The sequence below is a fragment of the Balaenoptera ricei genome, chromosome 15 (genome assembly GCF_028023285.1).
Source record: "Balaenoptera ricei isolate mBalRic1 chromosome 15, mBalRic1.hap2, whole genome shotgun sequence".
NCBI lineage: Eukaryota > Metazoa > Chordata > Mammalia > Artiodactyla > Balaenopteridae > Balaenoptera > Balaenoptera ricei.
The window spans coordinates 36,344,619-36,358,399 of NC_082653.1; the positions used below are offsets into that span (position 1 = coordinate 36,344,619).

General features: G+C 37.8%; 1 protein-coding gene across 3 annotated transcripts in view; it reads left to right on the forward strand.

Moving 5' to 3' along the window:
* Positions 1-13,781, forward strand: part of PLCB1 (phospholipase C beta 1) — a 690,926-nt gene that overhangs the window by 18,944 nt on the left and 658,201 nt on the right. The window lies entirely within an intron of this gene.

Sequence of the window (13,781 nt, forward strand, 5' to 3'; positions counted from 1 at the left end):
CATTTATTATGAAACCAATTGAGATGATTCCATATTGAATTATTAAAAAGTAGACTGTCTGCAGATCATAGGATTTATTTGGAGTTTAACGGGTAGTTAGATCAGAATATTCATAAAAAGTAGGTTATTATTTCGATAGACGATGCTATGGTTCTGCACTTGAACATACAAGGCCACAGACCACGGAATATTCTGGTCCTATAAGTTCTGATATTTGGAAAGATGGGACAGGCTTTATTGAGAGTGCTAAATCCATACTGAAACCAATAAAATACCTGGCATCAAACTGTGAGGTGCCTTTTCACGTTCTGGTGTTAGTTCTCTATATCCAAGGTTACTGGTGTTTGTCAGCTTAGCTTTCGGCCATTGGGGGCAACCTGGACTTCACCAGTGAGTAGTGGTATGGAAACTGCTCTGTGCAGTGGCATATTTGGGGTCAGAGTAGAGCCTGGGGAAACTCTTAGGGTGCTAGACAGTAATATCTGGCCCCCCGGGCCAGTTCTGAATGGGTCTGTTAACACGTTATCCAAAAGGCAGATTTTAGCTTTGTGGTCCTGGAGTTACTTTCTGAATACGGGTGCCCTGCAATCATGTCTGGCCACAGACATGGGGCTAAAGCATAGACCCCGAGCTAATGTCGAAAACCGTATTTGAGTAAGATTTCATACTGACTGTTCATGTTTATTACTGGGTGTGTTAATCACTTTGGCTTTGACATTCTGTTTGGTTTCCTGCTGTTATGTATAAAACAATGGCTTGAAAGAGGTTTTTATTTTTTTCCTCCTAAAGGCTATTTTTAGAACTGTTGAAGCTATATTCATGAAAGATATATTTATAATGCCTAGAGCGTTTTTAAAGGTTGGGTATTTGTACAAGAGACTAGACTGTCAGTTTGATTTTTCAACTTGTAAATCAAGCTTCTATAAAAGCAACAGAAGGTATTTTGGGGTTTTTTAAACAATCCATAGCAACTCAGTTAAGCTCCCCTTTAAGACCAATCATAAATATTTCTTTGCTTAAGAAAGAGAAAGTGTTTAGGACCAGAGGCTCTTTGATGTACCTCTATTGTTCTGTGAACCCAGTATTTTAACTCATGATTATTTTCAAATGTAGAAAAATCTCAATTTTTTAATACTAACCACTTTCTCTTGGTTGTAATGCTGTTTATGACCAACTTAAACAAATACTGTGGTAGCAATACTTCTGTCTCTTTATTACTTTTCTTTTCATGGATATTAATCTTCCAGTTCTAGCCAAGAGATGGGAATTTCATTTTTCACTTTTTAAGTCAACGGTCAGTCATGTGTCAGAATTTTGAGGTTTATTTTTTAATGATCATATATCAGTATCTAAAAGATGAGATGATTTAAGAAAAAATTAAAGTTTCCATGATTCTAAGTTTGTCATTTTCTTCTGGCTTTAAGCCCAGTCCTGGAGTCAGAACGAGTGATGAATCCACTTCTAGGAGGTGGACTCCTGTAAGTGATATATTAGGAGCATAAATGTATGCAAGCAGAGATGGTACCCGCAAGTGAGTGGGGAGGGCACACAAGCTTTAAGTCCAGTTTTTGCATAAAATCATTTGAAGGGTTGGACCTAATGTTGCAGTCAGATGGTGCTTAGAGGCCCAGTTTCTTTAAGATATTTTTTCTGACAATCAGTCTTGTTGATATGAATCTATCACATGTACTACAGAGGTTACGTCTCAAAGAAAAAATGTGATACTTTTAAGTTTATCCCGATTCCCTCCCTGCCGCTGTTTGGAAGCTTGCGTTGGTATCTGGGTGATGTGCCTCTCTTCTCCCTGGAGCTTTTTCCTTTGTCTTTGTCCATGTTTCTCCTTGGTCCATGAAGCCTGTGCCGAAGCCCTTTTATTAGTGATCCCTTGAAGCCTACTCTGCTCAGAGGCGAGCTGAGTGGCTTAAGAAGCTCTTGGTAAAGAATATTGTTACAAGATCTTTCTCTTTATAGCCCTGGAGGAGAATCCTCACATTTGACAGTTTCTCATCCATGTCTTCTCTCCTGTCATGGCCACATTGTACCATGCACCACTGATTTCAAGCCACTGGTTCCACTCTCTGTGAACATTGACATGCTTCCTTCTGTAACCCCTCCTTTGATTTGTCACCACAGAAATGATAGGTGGCAAAGAAGACAGACAGCCCAGATGATTTAAGAACTTAAAAACCAGATCTGGCAGGTCATCTTTAGGTAGCAGAAATGTGCTCTGATGAAACATTGAAAGAATGTTTGGGGTTGGTTGGGAGCAGATAAATATGAACATCATCTTAAGGGTAAATGTTCATAGTTTGTACCAGCTCTGGGCTTATTTTAATCATTCTTTCCCTTTTATTGTTGGCTCTGTAAATCTTATTGACTGTAATTAGCAAGAATGAGTTTCTGAATATGACTATTTTAAGCATGGTTGTTTTTCTTATGTCAGTGTGTGTTATGTAAAGAGGATCAGTTTATTTGTAATCATGAGTGAGAAGGGGCTCCTGTACAGCCTGAGCATGGAAGAGGTTGCCTGCATTATGCTATGACTTTCCTTTGGAGCTCTGCCATATCAGGACCAGAAACCAACACAGGAAGTGTTAGCCGTGAAAACCATGCGAACTACAAGAAGAATCTGTATGGGAGCTAAAGAAGAAAAGAGGGTCAGTGTAAAAGGCTACTAACAAAAACCTATCCTGCCAGAACATGAAACATAGTAAGCTGATGCCCTGCTTCTGTACCAAGGTTGGTGTAAAAATAAAACTACTCACTATAGTCTGAAGTCAGGGAGCCTGATTCCCCCAGCTCCATTTTTCAAAGCTTCAGTAATCAAGACAGTTTGGTACTGGCACAAAAACAGAAATATAGATCAATGGAACAGGATAGAAAGCCCAGAGATAAACCCACACACATATGGTCACCTTATCTTTGATAAAGGAGGCAAGCATATACAGTGGAGAAAAGACAGCCTCTTCAATAAGTGGTGCTGGGAAAATTGGACAGGTACATGTAAAAGCATGAAATTAGAACACTCCCTGACACCATGCACAAAAATAAACTCAAAATGGATTAAAGACCTAAGTGTAAGGGCAGACACTATCAAACTCTTAGAGGAAAACATAGGCAGAACACTCTATGACATACATCACAGCAAGATTCTTTTTGACCCAGCTCCCAGAGAAATGGAAATAAGAACACAAATAAACAAATGGGACCTAATGAAACTTAAAAGCTTTTGCACAGCAAAGGAAACCATAAACAAGACCAAAAGACAACCATCAGAATGGGAGAAAATATTTGCAAATGAAGCAACTGACAAAGGATTAATCTCCAAGATTTACAAGCAGCTCATGCAGCTCAATAACAAAAAAACGAACAACCCAATCCAAAAATGGGCAGAAGACCTAAATAGACATTTCTCCAAAGAAGATATACAGATGGCCTACAGACACATGAAAGAATGCTCAACATCATTAATCATTAGAGAAATGCAAATCAAAACTACAATGAGATATCATCTCACACCGGTCAGAATGGCCATCATCAAAAAATCTAGAAACAATAAATGCTGGAGAGGGTGTGGAGGAAAGGGAACACTCTTGCACTGTTGGTGGGAATGTAAATTGATACAGCCACTATGGAGAACAGTATGGAGGTTCCTTAAAAAACTACAAATAGAACTACCATACGACCCAGCAATCCCACTACTGGGCATATACCCTGAGAAAACCATAGTTCAAAAAGAGTCATGTACCAAAATGTTCATTGCAGCTCTATTTACAATAGCCAGGACATGGAAGCAACCTAAATGTCCATCGACAGATGAATGGATAAAGAAGATGTGGCACATATATACAATGGAATATTACTCAGCCATAAAAAGAAATGAAATGGAGGTATTTGTAATGAGGTGGATGGAGTTAGAGTCTGTCATACAGAGGGAAGTAAGTCAGAAAGAGAAAAACAAATACAGTATGCTAACACATATATACGGAATCAAAGGAAAAAAAAAAAAAGGCCATGAAGAACCTAGTGGCAAGACGGGAATAAAGACAGAGACCTACTAGAGAATGGACTTGAGGATATGGGGAGGGGGTGGGGTGAGATGTGACAGGGTAAGAGAGTGTCATGGACATATATACACTACCAAATGTAAAATAGATAGCTAGTGGGAAGCAGCCGCATAGCACAGGGAGATCAGCTCAGTGCTTTGTGACCACCTAGAGGGGTGGGATGGGGAGGGTGGGAGGGAGGGAGATGCAAGAGGGAAGAGAAATGGGAACATATTGTATATGTATAACTGATTCACTTTGTTATAAAGCAGAAGCTAACACACCATTGTAAGGCAATTATACTTCAATAAAGATGTTTAAAAAAAAAAAAAAAAAAAAAACTACTCACTACTAGATCCAAGAAATTCAATATAGTTGAGTAAGCTCTTCCTTGTATCCCTAAAACAGGAGCTTGGAGGAGGGGAAAGAGGAACATATAATTAAATTAAAAAGGAAGAGGAGGAAAAACACATTTTAAAGGAAGGATTCCTACTACTTTATCTTTTTTGTTACAGATATTATTTATTTTTTATTTTGTGGATAATCCTCTAATAGGTTCTTTTTTTAAGAGAGTAAAGCAGTATTGATGCCCTTGACTCCTCCCCACCATTGACCCAATCCTAGTCTCTTCCAAAGTCAATTGCTGATAACAGCTTCATGGTATCTTTCCAGGTCTCTTTTTAATGAATTTGTGCATACATTAACTATGGAAATATTTCATTTTGTTTCATTTATATCCATTTGTACCCTAAATAACATCATATTATTTTTACTGTTCCACAAACTGGCTTTTCACTTTACAGTATGTCTTACAGAACTTTTTGTGTAAGTACATGTGAATCCACTTTATTCTTTTAAATTGCTCTACATATCCCATAGAATGGATGACCAAATTTCATTTAACAATAAAAAATTCTCATTGATGGACTCTTGGTAGTTGTCTGTTTCTAGTCCACAGAAAACAATCCTGAACAATAGAGTAATAGTCAGCCTTGTGTATCCCTCTCTGAGTATATGGGTCAGGCGTCCCTGAGGTAAATTTTGAGAAGTACAATTGCTGATTGAAGGCTATATATATCCTAAATTTTAGTTAATGGTTGTGTCATTTTATAACTTTGCCAGTCTTGTGTGAAAGGAACTGTTTCCTCAATCCCCACCAACACTATTAAGAAACATTTTAATTTTTGCCAATCTGATGCAACCATTGTATCTCTGCTCTAATTTGCTATTGCCTGATTTGCTAGTGAGCTGTGTACATTTTCTTACACGTGTGGACAATTTCTGTTTTCTCTTACCGGAGTTACCTGCTGAATTTCCTTGCCTTGTGTTGAGAGGTGTCCAGGTATTCTGGATGTTAATCCTTTAGCTGTTAGGGATGTTGCAAATATTTTCTTCCTGTCTGTGGCTTGTCTTTGAATTTCTTAACTTTTAACTTATGCATGACAAAAGATGACTTGACATTCTCAAATTTGATGTATTCACATTTCAACCTTTTTTCTTTTTTTTGCTTTTTGCTTTATTTAAAGCCTTTCTTATTCATCATCCTCATAGCCATCATTATTATTAGTTTAGATTTTTAATTCATGTATAGTTGTCTTAGTCCATTTGGGCTACTCTAACAAAATACCATAGAATGGGTAGTTTATAAATGACAGATATTTATTTCTCACAGTTCAGGAGGATGGAAGTTCAAGACCAGGGTATCAGCATAGTCCAGTGAGAACCCTCTTCTGGGTTGCAGACTTCTGGTGTCCTCATGTGGTGGAAGGGGCTAAGGATCTCTCTGGAGCCTCTTTTATAAGGGTGCTAATTCCATTCAGGAGGACTCTGCCCTCAGGACCTAATCACCTCCCAAAGGCCCCATCTCCTAATACCATCCTTGGGCATTAGGTGTTCAACATACGAATTTGGCCTGGGGGGTAGGGACACAAACATTCAGACCATAGCAATCATATAATGTATTTTGAACATTGATGTGAAGTTTGGTTCTAAATTTAATTTCTTCAAATGATTAGTCTTGTCTGTGGGTGGCTCCTCATTCTTTCTGGTTGGAGCCAGCTCTGATAACACCGTCTCTTCTGTAGCTTTCTTCTGGCTGAGAGTGGAGGGTGTGGGAGGTGGGAGCTGCGATGGTGGGTTGACCTGAGTTGATGCTCTCATTTCATTCCTAGTGCTGATAACTTCACCACCTATTTGGGTGGCCCAGATCTACTCCTATGTTTTAATGTCTGTGGGTTTCTGGGATGTCATTTCCTACTTCATTTTTATTCCATTTATCTTTTGTCTTCCATTCTTTCTGATTGAACAAGTACAATCCTTTCTGTGTACCCATGATCCTAGATGATAGACATATATTTACACCTGCATATCCAGTCATTTCCAGGGACCCAGGACCACAGGAGGGATCCACCATCTGCACCATATGCCATCTTTTTCTGGCCTATGATTTTGCACGAGACAACCGTTTGGGATCCTTGTAGAGCAATGATTAAGTTTCTATTAATGACAACTATAGACTGCATTCTCTTATGGTAGCTTTAAATTTCTATAGAGTTCAAAAGCAAAGTTTAAAAATTAAATATTTACATAAGACACAGTGATGTTTTCAGCATAAAAGTCCAGAATTCAAAAATATTTAAAATGATGCCTCACAAACCTCTAAGAAAATCTAGAAATATCATGTTAAAAAAATAGTCTTGCACTGTTGGTGGGAATGTAAATTGATACAGCCACTATGGAGAACAGTATGGAGGTTCCTTAAAAAACTACAAATAGAACTACCATACGATCCAGCAATCCCACTACTGGGCATATACCCTGAGAAAACCATAGTTCAAAAAGAGTCATGTACCAAAATGTTCATTGCAGCTCTACTTACAATAGCCAGGACATGGAAGCAACCTAAATGTCTATCGACAGATGAATGGATAAAGAAGATGTGGCACATATATACAATGGAATATTACTCAGCCATAAAAAGAAATGAAATGGAGGTATTTGTAATGAGGTGGATGGAGTTAGAGTCTGTCATACAGAGTGAAGTAAGTCAGAAAGAGAAAAACAAATACAGTATGCTAACACATATATACGGAATCGAAGGAAAAAAAAAAAAAGGCCATGAAGAACCTAGTGGCAAGACGGGAATAAAGACACAGACCTACTAGAGAATGGACTTGAGGATATGGGGAGGGGGTGGGGTGAGATGTGACAGGGTGAGAGAGTGTCATGGACATATATATACACTACCAAATGTAAAATAGATAGCTAGTGGGAAGCAGCCGCATAGCACAGGGAGATCAGCTCGGTGCTTTGTGACCACCTAGAGGGGTGGGATGGGGAGGGTGGGAGGGAGGGAGATGCAAGAGGGAAGAGATATGGGAACATATTGTATATGTATAACTGATTCACTTTGTTATAAAGCAGAAGCTAACACACCATTGTAAGGCAATTATACTTCAATAAAGATGTTTAAAAAAAAAAAAATAGTCTGGCCTCCAAAAGAACCACCAGGCACCACAGATTTCATTAATCATCATTTAGCAATGGCACTTCCTCTTTCACACACACTTCCCTAGTATATCCCAGAAACATCAATTTTGGACTTTCTTGTCTATGGTGAATGGGGTAAGACACTCAACAGTCAATTGAGTGCAGTGATGTGATTATAAATTAAGAAGATCAACTCTATTCACTTTTATTTGGCAGTTTCCCCCAAACCCTGAAACAACAACTGCTTTACCTTAGAAAACAGCAAAGTGCATGTGAGTATCACTCTTGGAGGGCTGGGATCATTGCTTGGCCTGCAGCAGTGCACCAATCATTGCCAACAAACCAGCAGCATCTATGGACTAAGTCTTTTCTTTCACCCTACACGAATTTCCTTCACATAAAGAAATTAATAGAGCAGACATGGCCCAAAATCTAAACCCACGTCCTTACTACTCCTGAGGCCGAGAGTTGGACCCCAGTGGCCAGCATTTGCATTCCTTTGCTTTTTCTGGCCTCTGGAGCTCATGTCACTGCCTGAATTAACACCCACCCAACCAAAGAAGTTTGATGGGCAAATACCACAGCTCCCTCACTTCTTGGATGGGATAACTCAAAGGTGCTAGCTTTCTGTTTTCTTCTAGTGCCCTCCAGGGTTAATAGCCCATTTACCCTCAGTGGTAACTGGCTTGAAAACACACCCTTCATGGGCTTCCTTCCCTTCCTGTCTCGATTCCCCATGTATCCTGGAACCACCTCTAAAATAAACTCATTTTCCTAGAATCCTTGTTTAGCAACTGCTTAACATGGATGCTTTGTACCTAACAACTTAATATAGATGCCCCATAGTTAAGGGCATTAAAAAGATTCCTTAGTAAGAGGCACTGGAAACTGTTAGGTAAATACTTTAAGCCAGGGAGGTTTTCTTTTCTTTCTCTTAAAAGAGTCCTGATTTGGGAGGCCAGAACTTGAAGTCGGACAGATGTGGGTTGGAGTTCTAGCTCTGCCTTGTACTCCATGAGTCATGTCTGGTGAATCTCTTCAACCATTTAAGCATCCGTTTCCTCATCTGCAAGATGGGGTATAACTTTCTCAGAGTTGCTCGTAAACATGATGCATGTGTGTAGCACAATGCCTGGCACTTTGTAAACTCACTCTTTGTGGTGGCTTTTTAGAAAACATTTAATTTTAAAATTAATTTAATTTTTAAATTAAATTTAAAAATTTCAGCTTTCCTGAGGTATGATTGACAAAATTTAAGATAGTTAAAGTGTACATCTTGGTGATTTGATGTACATATCCATTGTGAAAGGATCCCCCCATCTAGTTAATTAGCACATCCATCACCTACCTCACTTATTTTTCTTATTTTTGTGTATGTGTGAGAATATGTAGGTTCTACTCTCTTAGCAAATTTCATTTATATAATACAGTGTTGTCAGCTGTAGTCACCATACTATACATTAGATTCTCTGCCCTTATTCATTTTATAGTTGAAAGTTTATAGCCTTTGACCAACCTCTCCCTAGTTCCCTGGCACCCCAGCCCCTGGCAACCACTTTTCTGCTCTCTGTTGCTATGAGTCTGACACCTCACCCCTTTCTGAAGATTTCACATGTAAGTGATACCGTGTCATATTTGCCCCTCTCTCTCTGGCTTTATTTCACTTAGCATAATGCCCTCAAGGTTCACTGTGGTGGCTTCTATTATTGGTATATAATGGACAGTTAGTCTCTGACTAAACAATTAGTGTTAGGGACCACAAATGTGCTGTTCTGAAAGCCAAGTGACCATCTATTTACAAATATTTTAAAAGAGTTTTTCTTCTTCTTCAAGGTAATAGTGACTTGTTTTCTGTTTACACTCTGCTGTGGTCTTTTGATCTAAAGCATTGAAACTTAGGTCTGTTTGGGCAAACAAGATGTTTATTTATGTATTTTGTAATGCTTTGGGAACAGAACTATACAAGGCAAAAGAAGGGATTTATTGTTGAGAAGACTTTCCCACTGAGGATAATTTGCTAATAAATACTGCATCATAGGTGAAAGGTTTTTGACCCTCAGGAATCGGAAGCATCTTATGAAATAAGCTTTAAGATGATTAAAAAGTCTTGGGTAGGAGAAAATGCTAATATTCACAAGAAGAATTGGGCTCCGCCATGGTTTTCTGTGTCTTTTTTCCTAAGATAATCACTTTGGGATTGGATTTTCACTGCTATATCGGCACCAGGAGCTCCTCCTCCTCCATACTGATCAGATCCTTAGAGATTAAACTTTCAGTGTTTGTGAGAATAATTTAGTCAGTGGTCTGTTGGATTGCTGAGGAACAAACTTCTTCTCATCAATTTTACTTCCAGATTAAGCTTTATTTATTATCAACACTTCCTTCTTTTCACTGCCTTGAGTCCCAAAACTTTTGCCTCAATGAACTCTAGCTACTGTAGGACAGCTAATATGATTGCTTAGCCTATGCAGATGCAATAGAAGAAAGCATGTTATTAGAATGGAAATTTTTACAAGGTTGTGAATCATGGTTTTTAGTAAATGCATTTTAAAATCAAGCTGATTATTATGAAATGGCATCGTTGTTCTTTCTTTGGAATCATTTCTAGGGTGTAAGTGCATTAACCTGATTTTCATGTCTCCATCATAGCACTTCATCAGGCAAATAACAACAGCAATGCTTGTTTGAATACACTGTAACCAGAGTTTATTACTCCTAATATAATTTAATTACAAAATTATGCCTCAGTTTTATGAGTTGCTTATATTTAGCTCTTCCTAGTCTTGTAGTAGAAATTAAATTGGATGCTTTCCATGCTATGAAGTTATTATAATGGGATATTTGTACCTTTTGATACAAAATTAGTTTGAGACGCTGGATTAAAGGAATGTGTAGAGGAAATACATTTTGTATGTTGTTCATGATTTTATTTCTTATTATGTGGAAAACCCATTTGCACTTGTTGTGAGTAGAATTCCCAAATACATTGGTATTGACCCAATGTCTTGCTCCTTTGCTTGAATTATAGATGTTATAGATAGAGTGAGCATATTTGTTTGACCTCTAGTTCCTTTTCTTGCCAATTCAAAATTGTGTGATCCTACTGATGGGGTCCTTGTCAAACACTTTCTATAGTTAATAGCAAGACAAACCTCTTTTTTCCTTCTGGTAACATAAATGGAGACTTACAGTTGAGTCATTTAAGCATTTACCAAAATAAAAATAGACTTAAAATAAAAATTATTTTCCATTTTTCAATTTTATCTTCGTTTGTTTCATTTAAATAGTTTTAAGAGGCAAAAACATAAACTTTAAACTATATGACAAACCCACAGCCAATATTGTTCTCAATGGTGAAAAACTGAAACCATTTCCTCTAAGATCAGGAAGAAGACAAGGGTGTACACTCTCACCACTATTATTCAACATAGTTTTGGAAGTTTTAGCCACAGCAATCAGAGAAGAAAAATAAATAAAAGGAATCCAAATCGGAAAAGAAGAAGTAAAGCTGTCACTGTTCGCAGATGACATGATACTATACATAGAGAATCCTAAAGATGCTACCAGAAAACTACTAGAACTAATCAATGAATTTGGTAAAGTAGCAGGATACAAAATTAATGCACAGAAATCTCTTGCATTCCTATACACTAATGATGACAAATCTGAAACAAAAATTAAGGAAACACTCCCTTTTACCACTGCAACAAAAAGAATAAAATACCTAGGAATAAACCTATCTAAGGAGACAAAAGACCTGTATGCAGAAGACTATAAGACACTGATGAAAGAAATTAAAGATGACATAAACAGATGGAGAGATATACCATGTTCTTGGATTGGAAGAATCAATCTAGTGAAAATGACTATACTACCCAAAGCAATCTACAGGTTCAATGCAATCCCTATCAAACTACCAATGGCATTTTCCACAGAACTAGAACAAAAAATTTCACAATTTGTATGGAAACACAAAAGACCCTGAATAGCCAAAACAATCTTGAGAAAGAAAAACGGAGCTGGAGGAATCAGGCTCCCAGACCTCAGACTCTACTACAAAGCTATAGTAATCAAGACAGTATGGTCCTGGCACAAAAACAGAAATATAGATCAATGGAACAGGATAGAAAGCCCAGAGATAAACCCATGCACATATGGTCACCTTATTTTTGATAAAGGAGGCAAGAATATACAATGGAGAAAAGACAGCCTTTTCAATAAGTGGTGCTGGGAAGACTGGACAGCTACATGTAAAAGAATGAAATTAGAACACTCCCTAACACCATACACAAAAATAAACTCAAAATGGATTAGAGACCTAAATGTAAGGCCAGACAGTATAAAACTCTTAGAGGAAAACATAGGCAGAACACTCTATGACATAAATCACAGCAAGATCCTTTTTGACCCACTTCCTAGAGAAATGGAAATAAAAACAAAAATAAACAAATGCAACTTAAAAGCTTTTGCACAGCAAAGGAGAACATAAACAAGACAAAAAGACAACCCTCCAAATGGGAGAAAATATTTGCAAATGAAGCAACTGACAAAGGATTAATCTCCAAAATTTACAAGCAGCCCATGCAGCTCAATATCAAAAAAAAACCCAATCCAAAAATGGGCAGAAGACCTAAATAGACATTTCTCCAAAGAAGATATACAGATTGCCAACAAACACATGAAAGGATGCTCAACATCACTAATCATTAGAGAAATGCAAATCAAAACTACAATGAGGTATCACCTCACACCAGTCTGAATGGCCATCATCAAAAAATCTACAAACAATAAGTGCTGGAGAGGGTGTGGAGAAAAGGGAACCCTCTCGCCCTGTTGGTGGGAATGTAAATTGATACAGCCACTATGGAGAACAGTATGGAGGTTCCTTAAAAAACTAAAAATAGAACTACCATATGACCCAGCAATCCCACTACTGGGCATATACCCAGAGAAAACCATAATTCAAAAAAAGTCATTAGCACAATGTTCATTGCAGCTCTGTTTACAATAACCAGGACATGGAAGCAACCTAAGTGTCCATCGACAGATGAATGGATAAAGAAGATTTGGCACATATATACAATGGAATATTACTCAGCCATAAACAAATGAAACTGAGTTATTTGTAGTGAGGAGGATGGACCTAGAGTATGTCATACAGAGTGAAGTAAGTCAGAAAGAAAAAAACAAATGCCGTATGCTAACACATATATATGGAATCTTAAAAAAAAAAAAAAGGTTCTGACGAACCTAGGGGCAGGACAGGAATAAAGATGCAGACGTAGAGAATGGACTTGAGGACACGGGGAGGGGGAAGGGTAAGCTGGGACCAAGTGAGAGAGTAGCATGGATATATATACACTACCAAATATAAAATAGATAGCTAGTGGGCAGCAGCTGCATAGCACAGGGAGATCAGCTTGGTGCTTTGTGACCACCTAGAGGGGTGGGATAGGGAGGATGGGAGGGAGACGCAAGAGGGAGGAGATATGGGGATATATGTATATGTATAGCTGATTAACTTTGTTATAAAGCAGAAACTAACACACCATTGTAAAGCAATTATACTCCAATAAAGATGTTAAAAAAAAAAGCAATCGATTTATTAAGTAGTTGGTGTCACATATTTTAAGGTGTTTTTTTCATATGCACTAATTCAATTTGCACTAATTCAATATTTTATTTTTAAAAAATTTTATTGGAGTATAGTTGATTTACAATGTTGTGTTATTTTCAGGTGTACCACAAAGTGAATCAGTTATACATATACATATATCCACTCTTTTTTTTTTTTTTAAGATTCTTTTCCCAAATAGGCCATTACAGAGTATTGAGTAGAGTTCCCTGAACTATACAGCAGGTTCTTATTAGTTATCTCTTTTATTTATAGTAGTGTTTATGCACATTCTTTTTAATGATTTTTTTATTATCATGGTTATCATAATCACCAATAATAGCAATCACATATATGGTGTTTTCTGCATGCCAGACACTGCTCTGATACATATGTACATGGGCATGCCCCCCCCCCACACACACACACTCACTTAATCATTTCCATGAACCTGTGAGGCTAGGGCTGTTATCACCCCCATTTCCAGATGAGGACATTGACGTGCACACAGAGGTTGAGTAATGACCTTGGTCATACGGTTGGTGAATTGAGGCAGGAATAGAACCCAGGCAATCTGGCTCTGTGTCCTGGCTCTTAACTTCTTGCTTTTTAAAGACTCTGTTTAATTTGGA